The 12,503-nt window shown below is 44.7% G+C and overlaps 1 protein-coding gene across 1 annotated transcript in view; it reads right to left on the reverse strand.

The window, feature by feature from the left end:
- The window catches only part of LOC141147096 (protein mono-ADP-ribosyltransferase PARP15-like), a 107,836-nt gene that overhangs the window by 60,323 nt on the left and 35,010 nt on the right, over positions 1-12,503 (reverse strand). The window lies entirely within an intron of this gene.

Here is a 12,503-nt window from a genome sequence, read left to right on the forward strand (position 1 = left end):
CTTTGTCATTCTTTCTCCATTTCACCGTTTATTTTTTATCCTTTATTATTTTATCTCCAATGTAAAACACCTTTTTATGTAGTATGCATTTTTATGTTGGTCATATAAAGGTAGGTATGATTTATGCATTTCTCATCATATACATTGATTATTACATATATAGGCACACATTGCTTTAAATCTTTGATGGTACACAGTAACAAACCGATCGCTAATGTGCTCCCATTATGTCTGTGGTTTGGGGTGTCTTGTCTTTTTTATTATTTTTGATTCTGTACCAGAGCATATCCATTCATTGTTTGTTTTTAATTCTTTCCTCAATAAACTTTATTAGTTTTAATTATGCTCACTAGGTTAACACACGCAGGCACACTTACATTTTTCTTTTCTTTTTTCTATGTGGATAAATACATTGGTCACTTTAACCACTTGCCGACCGCTGCACTCCGATTTACATCGGCAGAATGGCACGGGCAGGCAAAAGGGCGTACCCGTACATCCCTTTGAATTTGCTGCCTACATCCCTTTGAGCATGCCCGCGGGTCCCGCAAACTCGATGTTAGACATCGGCCCGCGATTGCGGTGAGGAGAGGCAGAACGGGGAGATGCCTATGTAAACAAGGCATTTCCCTGTTCTGCCTAGCAACATGACAGGGATCTACTGCTCCCTGTCATTGGGAGCAGTGATCTCTGTCATGTTGTAGTGATCCCATCCCCCCCACAGTTAGAACACATCCAGGGAGCACACTTAACCCCTTGATCGCCCACTAGTGTTTAACCCCTTCCCTGCCACTGTCATTTATACAGTAATCAGTGGCTATTTGTAGCTCTGATCGCTGTAGAAATGCCAATGGTTCCAAACTAGTGTCAAAAGTGCCCGATTTGTCCACCATAATGTCGCAGTCCCGATAAAAATCGCAAATCGCCACCATTACTAGTAAAAAAAAAATAATAAAAATGCCATAAATCTATCCCCTATTTTGTAGATGCTATACACTTATTGCAATTTTTTTTACCAAAAATATGTAGAAGAATACACATCGGCCTAAACTGTGGAAGAAATTAATTTTTTTTATAAAGTTTTTGGGGATATTTATTATAGCAAAAAGTAAAAAATATTGCTTTTTTTCTAAATTGTCTGCCTTTTTTTGTTTATAGCGGAAAAAATAAAAAGCACAGAGGTGATCAAATACCACCAAAAGAAAGCTCTATTTGTGGGAAAAAAAGGACGTCAATTTTGTTTGTGTACAACGTCGCATGACCGCGCAATTGTCAGCTAAATTGATGCAGTGCCAAATCGCAAAAAATGCTCTGGTCAGGAAGGGGGTAAATTTTTTCGAGATGTGATTAAATGTGGTTAAATGAACAACTTATTAATAATAATTACATTGGTTACCTTAAATGAATAACTCAACAATGTTGTTTTGCAATTTTTTGCAGTTTTGATATTTTATTTTTGCTTATATATATATCTGCTGTTTAGTAATCTTGATGTTTGTGACCAGCTTTGAGGTTTGTGGCCATTTTTTACCCATTGAAGGACTGAAATCCTGCAGCGCCCACAAAATCCCCTTGCTCAAGAAAGCACATGTACAGACCCGTCTGAAGCTTGCTAATAAACTTCTGAATGATTCAGAGAACTGGGTAAAAGTGTTGTGGTCAGATGCAACCAAAATCGAGCTCTTTGGCATCAACTCAACTCGCCGAGTTTGGAGGAGGAGGAATGCTGCCTATGACCCCAAGAACACCATCCCCACCGTCAAACATGGAGGTGAAAATATTATGCTTTGAGGGTGTTTTTATGCTAAGGGGACAGGAAACTTCACCGCATCAAAGGGACGATGGACAAGGCCATGTACTGTCAAATCTTGTATGAGAACCCCTTACCTCAGCCAGGGCATTGAAAATGGGTTGTGGATGGGTCTTCCAGCATGACAATGACCCAAAATACACGGCCAAGGCAACAAAGGAGTGGCTCAAGAAGAAACACATTAAGGTCCTGGAGTGGCCTAGCCAGTCTCCAGACCTTAATACCATAGAATATATGTGGAGTGAGCTGAAGGTTCAAGTTGTCAAACGTCAGCCTCAAAACCTTAATGACTTGGAGAGGATCTGTAAAGAGGAGTGGGACAAAATCCCTCCTGAGATGTGTGCAAACCTGGTGGCCAACTACAGGAAATGTCAACAAGGGTTTTGCCACCAAGTACTTAGTCATGTTTTACGAAGGGGTCAAATACTTATTTCACTCATTAAAATGCAAATCAATTTATAACGTTTTTGAAATGCGGTTTTCTGGATATTTTTGTTGTTATCCTGTCTGTCACTATTAAAATAAACCTACCATTAAAATTATAGACTGATCATTTCTTTGTCAGTGGGCAAATGTACAAAATCAGCAGGGGCGTGGCTTGGCTGGAGTCCAGGCTGAGACTGCCATTCATCTCACTATATGCACAACGGTCTGCTTCATGATGTGCAGCTTATGTATCTTTTCCTTTTGACAGTAATGTCTTTTTTTTTATTGTGCTCAATGTGTAATGCCCCATACACACGGTCGGACTTTGTTCGGACATTCCGACAACAAAATCCTAGGATTTTTTCCGATGGATGTTGGCTTAAACTTGTTTTGCCTACACACGGTCGCACAAAGTTGTTGGAATTTCCGATCGCCAACAACGCGGTGACGTACACCACGTACGACGAGACTAGAAAAGGCCGTTTCAGAACCAAGTGCGGCACCCTTTGGGCTCCTTTTGCTAATCTCGTGTTAGTAAAAGTTTGGTGAGAGACGATTTGCGCTTTTTCAGACTCGTGGCTTTTCTGCCGTTCAGTTTGTGCTTGTGGGTTTGTATCTGCTCTTCCGTGCGTGCAGTCAGTTCGTATCGGAGTTTTCTGTGCGATCTTGCCCGCTCGTTGCTGTTTTTCAGGTCGCTCTTCACAGGCCTTGCTGTTCTTCAGTGCGTTCTGTTACTTCGTTCTGAGCAGCCGACCGTTTTCTAGCCATGTTTCGTATGCGTACTCCTCGTAGAGTTCGTGCTGTGCGGGGGCTTGGTGTTGGGATCCTGACCTTGACAAAAGTCCAGTCCATGAACAGGGTGGGGGGGAGTTCATGGACCAAGAATTGGTTGCTTCAGCGTGACCAGTTCTGTCATATGCCTTTGCTCCGTGAGAATAATCCTGATGATTTCAGGAACTTTCTCAGGATGACGGACCCCGTATTTCACCGTTTGTTGGCTTCGCTGACCCCCTATATCAGCAGGCAGGATACCTGCATGAGGCAAGCCATCACTCCGGAGCAGAGGTTGGTCGCTACCCTGCGGTATTTGGCCACAGGGAGAAGTCTGCAGGACCTCAAGTTCTCGACAGGCATCTCCCCCCAGGCTCTTCTTTGTGGACATTTACTGCTTGTGTTTGTTTGAGCTGACTCTGACAGAAATGTGTGGAGTCCAGAAAATGTCGTGATTGTGTAACCTTATACAAAGCACTGTTGGCTGTTATTTACTAAATGCAAAGACACTTTTCACTACAAGTGCACTTGCAACTGCACTGAAACTGCACTTGTAGTGCAAAGTGGATTTGCCCTTAGGAAATTACCCCCATTTTCTCATAAAACAACAATTACATCACCCTAAAAGTGTTGTAGTGTTGAGACAATAATCCACACATGCTTGATGAGCAATAATTTTAATACCTGCACAATCACATGTGCATTTACCAAAGGTTTTTCTGACAAACCAACATGTTTGTTGTATAACAATATTTGTGGTGTCATTATCCAAAATCAAAATGTGCATTTTATCGAAAACAGGCCTGTGTAAAACCCACAAGAAAGACACAAATCTTGATCTTACAAAGTTCACATTTGGTAGAACTTGAAGGCAATATCAGACATGAGTATTTAGGAACTGTGTTTGATATTGTGTTCAGGTGGGGGGAAATCACCCCTGGAAAAGCCAAATTTGGAAGATGCACACAAATTTCACAATGTCAACATGTGCGACCTGCCATCAAGGGGATCAAGGGACGTGTTTTGGGGGAGAAAGCCCTTCCTCACAGCTACTTTATTATTGAGGAAGGGGTTGCACCCCCAAAACACGTCCATTGATCTCCCGTGATGGCAGATAGCACATGTTGGCACACTGTGTGCATCCTCCAAATTTGGCTTTTGGAAAAATCACAAAAACATTTAGCACATTGTAGCACACAAAAGAAGAAAGTGATTTGGAGGGGTTTTAAACTCGCCCCAAAACATCAATGATGTTTTTATATTTTGGAATAACATCATTGATGTTTTGCTTGATGATTTCCAATTGTAAATTACACCCCATGATCTCCCCGATCACGATCTGGGCACTTTCTGATGTGAAAGGATCTTCATCCACAACCTCACGATCACCTAAAAAGAGAGGAAACCCAAAATAAATTAGGTTGAAAAAAAATGCCGCCATCCATCTCTTATCTGAGCCTGTGGTCGCAGACACTCACCTGTTGTGGTGACTACTTCCACCACGTCTTCTTCCTCCTGCTCATCTTGTGTTGGGTGGATTTCCCCTTCTTCCAGAGGGGGGGGTCTCTGGTCTACTCGGATGAGGGGTGTCCTCCGAGTCTTTTCTCCCCTATGTAAAACAAAAATGGTATAATTAGAACACAGATATTTGATGGCAGAACTATAAAGATGAAACATTGCTTGGAAGTGGGGTACAATTATCTATTTTCGCAGAGTTCCAAGATGTAGCATTTTTAGTGTCCTTTGTCAAGCTGCAATACTTTACCGGTTTAGTACAAGCTTCACTGATGGAGACCCCCCTATAGTATACACTGGAGCACCTGTGTGGCCCCCCTAATAAAAATGGTGTTCTTGTGTCCCACACTAGTGCTCCAGTGTCCAGATGTGAAAACAGCTGCTCAGTGTCCTCTCCTTACACAGAATCCAGTTTGCATTTCATTCTAGTAACAAAGCCATCTACACAACCCAATTCTTTGAAGACAAGTATAGGGCCTCAAAATGGTGGCCAAATGCATATGGGCTAAACAATGTTATTTTATAGTCCGAAATAAAAATGTGTGATCAGAACGAATAATGTGCCCATGAACATGAAAGTTGCCATTTTAAACTGTACAACAGTTCCTAAAAGCACATGGAGCAGCACGAACGTAATAAACACAAGAACAATAGGAACACAGCACAACTACTTACTTTTTTGCAGCACTCTCCGGATCTTTCTGTACTGCTCATGTTCTTGTAATTTCAGGTCCGACCACCGCTTCCTGAGCTGATCTTTCGATCGTCGTACCCTGAATTTCCGGTGCAGACTCCTGACCACTTTCGCCATGATCTTGGCCTTTCGGACATTGGGGTTGGGGTAAGGCCCATACTTTCCATCATAGTCGGCCTTCTTCAGGATGTCCACCATCTCCAACATCTCCCCAAAGGACATATTTGAGTCCTTTAATCTCCTTCTGGATCGGGACGTTTCCGGCTTCGGCCTTTCCTCCTCCTCCTCCTCGTTGCTGTACTTAGCACGATCCTGCTGTCTCTCCGCCATGTGCTCTTCCTCCACTGCGCCGAACGAAAAGGGGCGGGGAATAGAATAGAAAGAACGTCAGGGGCGGGCGGAGTTATACGCATGCGCAGTGTGTATAAATCGTAACGCGCGCGTCTTACATACGATCTGTGAGCGGAGGAAGGAGCATCGGAGATGCCGATCGTGCTAACGAAGGTAGGATCTAAACTTGGGCATATACTGCTTCGAAATGGAAGCCTATATTGTAACAAGATTAGGGGAGTTTGGCCTGACATTAGGGTTTGTCTTGCAGAGAAAATGGATGGGTTCAATGACCACAATTTCCTGCCCCAGTTCATAGACAAGTACAGGGAGCTGCCCTGTCTGTGGCAAGTCAGACACCCCCACTATAATCACAAACAGAAGAGGCAGGCAGCGCTGGAGAAACTGCTGGAGTTGGTGAAGCCGGTGGTCCCCACAGCAACCATCCCCTATTTAAAAGCTAAAATTGGTGGCCTGAGGAGCACATATCTTAGGGAGCGCAAGAAGGTCACAGATTCCCAGAGATCCGGAGCTGCAGCAGATGACATTTATGTCCCAAGACTGTGGTACTACAAGAGACTGCGATTTCTGTCAGACCACACTGAAGTCAGGGAATCCCTCTCCACTCTTCCTTCCACGCTTCCTTCCATACCAGCTGAGGCTTCCGATGTCCAACCTGGGCCTTCCAGCCAGGAAGAAGTGGAGGAGCCCAGCTGGAGTCAGGTATAGCATTCTTCTACAGATTTCTAGGCAATAAAGAAATGATGTTTACTATAGATGTTATTATTGATCATTAATTGCTGATTCAAAAAAGTGTTTTACATATCAATAGACAGTAGTGGGCACCCAAAATTGGGACAAGAATGCAAAATGCTGGGCTCAGAAGGATAGTCTGTTATATTTGTTAACATTCAATTTGCAGCAGTCAGGAGGTGAAAATTGTGTGTGATTGATGTAAAAAAAATAAATAAAACTATGTCCCTTTTTCATACACAGGAAGACCTCAGCCAGGAGGAGGCTGTGGAATGTGGCAGCCAGGAGGAGGCGGGGATTAGTGGCAGCCAGGAGGAGGCGGGGATTAGTGGCAGCCAGGAGGAGGCGGGGATTAGTGGCAGCCAGGAGGAGGCGGGGATTAGTGGCAGCCAGGAAGAGGCGGGGATTAGTGGCAGCCAGGAAGAGGCGGGGATTAGTGGCAGCCAGGAAGAGGCGGGGATTAGTGGCAGCCAAGAGAAGCCTGGGACAAGTCGCAGCCTGACTGAGTCTCAGGTTCCTCCCCTCCACCTGCCATACAAAAGGGCCAGGAAGGCCACTCCCAGTCCTGTGCAGGATTCAGCATACAGGCTGATCCAGGAGGCTTCGGCGTCCCTCAGAGCCTTCCCCAGTCCTGAAGAGGCCTTTGCCTGCATGGCTGCCACCAAATTGTAGGGCATGCAGGAGGGCCAATGCAAGATCTGAGGACCTGATTTATAAAGTCCTACATAAGGGGGAGAGTGGGGAACTGACACACAAGACGGATGTCATTAAGAACGACGATCCTCCTCCTCCTCCTCCTGCCACAACTCCACCACCACAGCCAAAGGCTGGAAGGAGGCTTGGAAGGAAGAACAAAGAGTGATGACCCTGGGTTCAGTCTGGTCTGACAGAAGATGCAGTCTCTCGTATGACCACAGCCTGGGGACACAGATGTCATCTGCTGCTTTCCGGATCTCTGGGACTTCTGGACCAGACTGCCCTCCCTTAGATAAGGACTCCTCAGGCCACCAATTTTGCTTTTAAATAATTGATGTCTGCCCTGGGGGTCCAAGGCTTCGCCCACTTCTGCAGTTTCTCCAGCATTGCCTCCCTCTTTGTTTAGTTGTGACCCCTTAACCACTTGAGCCCCGGACCATTATGCTGCCTAAGGACCAGAGGTCTTTTTCCAATTTGGCACTGCGTCGCTTTAACTGCTAATTGCGCGGTCATGCAATGCTGTACCCAAACGAAATTTGCGTCCTTTTCTTCCCACAAATAGAGCTTTCTTTTGATGGTATTTGATCACCTCTGCAGTTTTTATTTTTTGCGCTATAAACGGAAAAAGACCGAAAATTTTGAAAAAAAATGATATTTTCTACTTTTTGTTATAAAAAAAATCCAATAAAACTAAATTTTAGTCATACATTTAGGCCAAAATGTATTCGGCCACATGTCTTTGGTAAAAAAAGTCAATAAGCGTATATTTATTGGTTTGCACAAAAGTTATAGCGTCTACAAACTAGGGTACATTTTCTGTAATTTACACAGCTTTTAGTTTATGACTGCCTAAGTCATTTCTTGAGGTGCTAAAATGGCAGGGCAGTACAACCCCCCCCAAATGACCCCATTTTGGAAAGTAGACACCCCAAGGAAATTGCTGAGAGGCATGTTGAACCCATTGAATATTTATTTTTTTTGTCCCAAGTGATTGAATAATGACAAAAAAAAAAAAAAAAATATTTACAAAAAGTTGTCACTAAATGATATATTGCTCACACAGGCCATGGGCCTATGTGGAATTGCACCCCAAAATACATTCAGCTGCTTCTCCTGAGTATGGGGATACCACATGTGTGGGACTTTTTGGGAGCTTAGCCGCGTACGGGGCCCCGAAAACCAAGCACCGCCTTCAGGATTTCTAAGGGTGTAAATTTTTTATTTCACTCTTCACTGCCCATCACAGTTTCGGAGGCCATGGAATGCCCAGGTGGCACAAAACCCCCCCAAATGACCCCATTTTGGAAAGTAGACACCCCAAGCTATTTGCTGAGAGGCATGGTGAGTATTTTGCAGCTCTCATTTATTTTTGAAAATGAAGAAAGACAAGAAAAAACATTTTTTTTTCTTTTTTCAAAACTTTGTGACAAAAAGTGAGGTCTGCAAAATACTCACTATACCTCTCTGCAAATAGCTTTGGGTGTCTACTTTCCAAAATGGGGTCATTTTGGGGGGTTTTGTGCCACCTGGGCTTTCCATGGCCTCCGAAACTGTGATAGGCAGTGAAGAGTGAAATCAAAAATTCACGCCCTTAGAAAGCCTGAAGGCGGTGCTTGGTTTTCGGGGTCCCGTACGCGGCTAGGCTCCCAAAAAGTCTCACACATGTGGTATCCCCGTACTCAGGAGAAGCAGCAGAATGTATTTTGGGGTGTAATTTCACATATTCCCATGGCATGTTTGAGCAATATATCATTTAGTGACAACTTTGTGCAAAAAAAAAAAAAAAAGTTTGTCTCTTTCCCGCAACTTGTGTCGCAATATAAAATATTCCATGGACTCGACATGCCTCTCAGCAAATAGCTTGGGGTGTCTACTTTCCAAAATGGGGTCATTTGGGGGGGTTTTGAACTGTCCTGGCATTTTATGCACAACATTTAGAAGCTTATGTCACACATCACTCACTTTTCTAACCACTTGAAGACAAAGCCCTTTCTGACACTCATTGTTTACATGAAAAAGTTTTTTTTTTTGTAAAAAAAATTACTTTGAACCCCCAAACATTATATATTTTTTTAAAGCAAATGCCCTACAGATTAAAATGGTGGGTGTTTCATTTTTTTTCTTTCACACAGTATTTGCGCAGCGATTTTTCAAACGCATTTTTTGGGGAAAAAACACACTTTTTTAAATTTTAATGCACTGAAACACACTATATTGCCCAAATGTTTGATGAAATAAAAAAGATGATCTTAGGCCGAGTACATGGATACCAAACATGACATGCTTTAAAATTGCGCACAAACGTGCAGTGGCAACAAAATAAATACATTTTTAAAAGCCTTTAAAAGCCTTTACAGGTTACCACTTTAGATTTACAGAGGAGGTCTACTGCAAAAATTACTGCCCTCGATCTGACCTTCCCGGCGATACCTCACATGCATGGTGCAATTGCTGTTTACGTTTGACGACAAACTGCCGCTTGAGTTCGCCTTAGCGCGAGAGCAGGGGGCGACAGGGGTGCTTTTTTTTTTTTTTTTTTTTCTTTATTATTTTTTTGCTTTTTTATCTTATTTTTAAACTGTTCCTTTCATTTTTTTTTTTTTTTATCATTTTTATTGTTATCTCGGGGAATGTAAATATCCCCTACGATAGCAATAGGTAGTGACAGGTACTCTTTTTTGAAAAAATTGGGGTCTATTAGACCCTAGATCTCTCCTCTGCCCTCAAAGCATCTGACGACACCAAGATCGGTGTGATAAAATGCTTCCCCAATTTCCCAATGGCGCTATTTACATCCGGCGAAATCTAAGTCATAAAATGCTCGTAGCTTCCGGTTTCTTAGGCCATAGAGATGTTTGGAGCCACTCTGGTCTCTGATCAGCTCTATGGTCAGCTGGCTGAATCACCGGCTGCATTCTCAGGTTCCCTGTTGAGACAGGAGAGCCAGAGAAAAACACGGAAGACGGTGGGGGGGGGGGGGGGCATTCCCTCCCACGGCTTGTAAAAGCAATCTAGAGGCTAATTAGCTGCTAGGATTGCTTTTACATGAAAGCCGACCACTGGCTGAAAAGAATGATACCAAGATGATACCTAAACCTGCAGGCATCATTCTGGTATAACCATTCAAAGTCGTGAATGGCGTACCTGAAGACAAAAAAATGGTTAACAATAAAGCACAGTAAACGGTAAAGTATAAAAAATTGCATACCTGAAAAGCAAACATGATAAAACATAACAACAATAAAACATTGCAGAATAGAATACAGTAAAAAAGAGCAGAACAATAGAGAGAGAGAATAGAGAGAGAGAGAACAATGAAACGACAACTATTATTTTTTTTTTTTTACACTTTTTTTGTAACTAACTTTTATAACTGTAACCGGTTCCAGGTTCGGGTCTCTCAAAATACGATGGCATCTTGGGAGACCCTGTGAAAGTGTGCCTAGTCTGTGCAATGCTGTACCCTACGCTAATACTCAACTAGTGAATGGTAGCGTTCAAAACATTCACCAATGCAAAGACCAGGATTGTCAGGACAGGAGGGACAATAATAGCGGGTGTCACGCCTATATCCGCGCTTGCTGCAGACACGACATCTTTTTTGGGGGGGTTCGTTGGGTAGGGGTACTCGGGAGGACATAAAGAAAATGCCTCTCATGCAGCCGACTGCATTTGGTTGGGGATGTGAATGGGGGAAGTACGGGCGCTGCAGAAGCGGTGGGTTCCCAATTAGGATTGGCGAATGCAGCAGGAAGGGCATTATGGGCACGACGGGCCTGTGTTTGTCTTCTTGGTGGCAGCGGGACACTACTTGTGCTTGCCACCTCACCAGCTTGAACTGCACTTATGGCACTCGCCACGTCACCAAGTGTTACTGCAGTGCTGGTTTGACTACGACCGGGGTGTACTAGGCCGCTGGCGCTTGCCAGTTCAATAAAAAGCTCCCAAAAAAACTGTTAGCGATCGCAGGGATCAGGCCTGACTCTGCGAACGCTGCAGTTATGCGTTTAGTGTTTTGTAAGTGACAGTGATCGATCGATACTGCACTTGGGTGGGCTGGGCTGGGCTGGGCGGAGGGGCAAAATGCAGGTGCTAGCAGGTATCTGGGCTGATCCCGCTAACACTGCGTTTGTGGGAACCCTAAACTGCTGGGGACGCTAGTATAGATCTGATTGGATCAGATATTGATCCGTTCAGATACTATACCACTAAGGGAGGCGTATGCTGCGTGCGTGGGTGTTAGTGGTACTGGCGCTAATCTGACGCTGCTTGGGGCTGGTGATTGCCAGTTCACCAAAATACTACCAAAAAAACTGTTAGCGATCGCAGGGATCAGGCCTGACTCTGCGAACGCTGCAGTTATGCATTTAGTGTTTTGTAAGTGTCAGTGATCGATCGATACTGCACTTGGGTGGGCTGGGCTGGGCCGGGCGGAGGGGCAAAACGCAGGTGCTAGCAGGTATCTGGGCTGATCCCGCTAACACTGCGTTTTTGGGAACCCTAAACTGCTGGGGACGCTAGTATAGATTTGATCGGATCAGCTATTGATCCGATCAGATACTATACCACTAAGGGAGGCGTATGCTGCGTGCGTGGGTGTTAGCGGTACTGGAGCTAATCTGACGCTGCCTGGGGCGACGCATATCACCGCCGGGCGATCAGGGGGCTAAACCTTTATTCGGTAATAAACGGCGGGTGCCCTGACACTATAAAAAATAAACAAACTAACCAGCGTCACCCGTAACGGTTATACGGTGATCAGTGGTGAAAGGGTTAACTAGGGGGCCATCAAGGGGTTAAAACATTTATTCGGTAGTATATGGGGGTCCCTGTCGCTATAAAACGCTGACGGCGAACCTAAATATTTAGGTCCCTAACTAGCGTCACCAGCGACACTAATACAGCGATCAGAAAAATGATCGCTTAGCGACACTGGTGATGGGGGGTGATCAAGGGGTTAAAAAAACTATATTAGGGGGGGGTTAGGGGGCTATCCTAGACCTACAGGGGGCTAATACTAACTGTCCCAACACTGTAACTGTCACAAACTGACACCAATGCAGTAATCAGAAAAAAAAAAAAAAAAAAAAAAAAAAAAAAACTGCTGGTGTCAGTTTGTGACGGTGGGGGGGGGGGGGGTATCGGGGTGTTTTGTGTGCCTGGCATGTTCTACTGTGTGTGTGTAGTGTTTGTGCACTCACATACCTGTCGTCTCTTCTCGGGCCGGAACGGAAATTACCGAGCCGAGGAGAGATGACATCATTTCCTTTGCTGCTGTTTAGCATACAGCAGCAAAGGAATGATTCGATTGGCCGGCGGCGATCGCGAGGGGGGGGGGCCACGAACGGATGGCCTCCCCCTCACCTCCGATCGCCGTGGGACAAAAGACGACCGCCTCGGGCACCGGGGGGGGGGGGTCCGATCGGACCCCCCACCCGCGGAAGGCAAATCACGTACACGTACGTGATTTTGCCTGTCTGTGCCACCTTGCCGACGTACATCGGCGTG

This window comes from Aquarana catesbeiana, linkage group LG06 (assembly GCF_042186555.1).
Source record: "Aquarana catesbeiana isolate 2022-GZ linkage group LG06, ASM4218655v1, whole genome shotgun sequence".
NCBI lineage: Eukaryota > Metazoa > Chordata > Amphibia > Anura > Ranidae > Aquarana > Aquarana catesbeiana.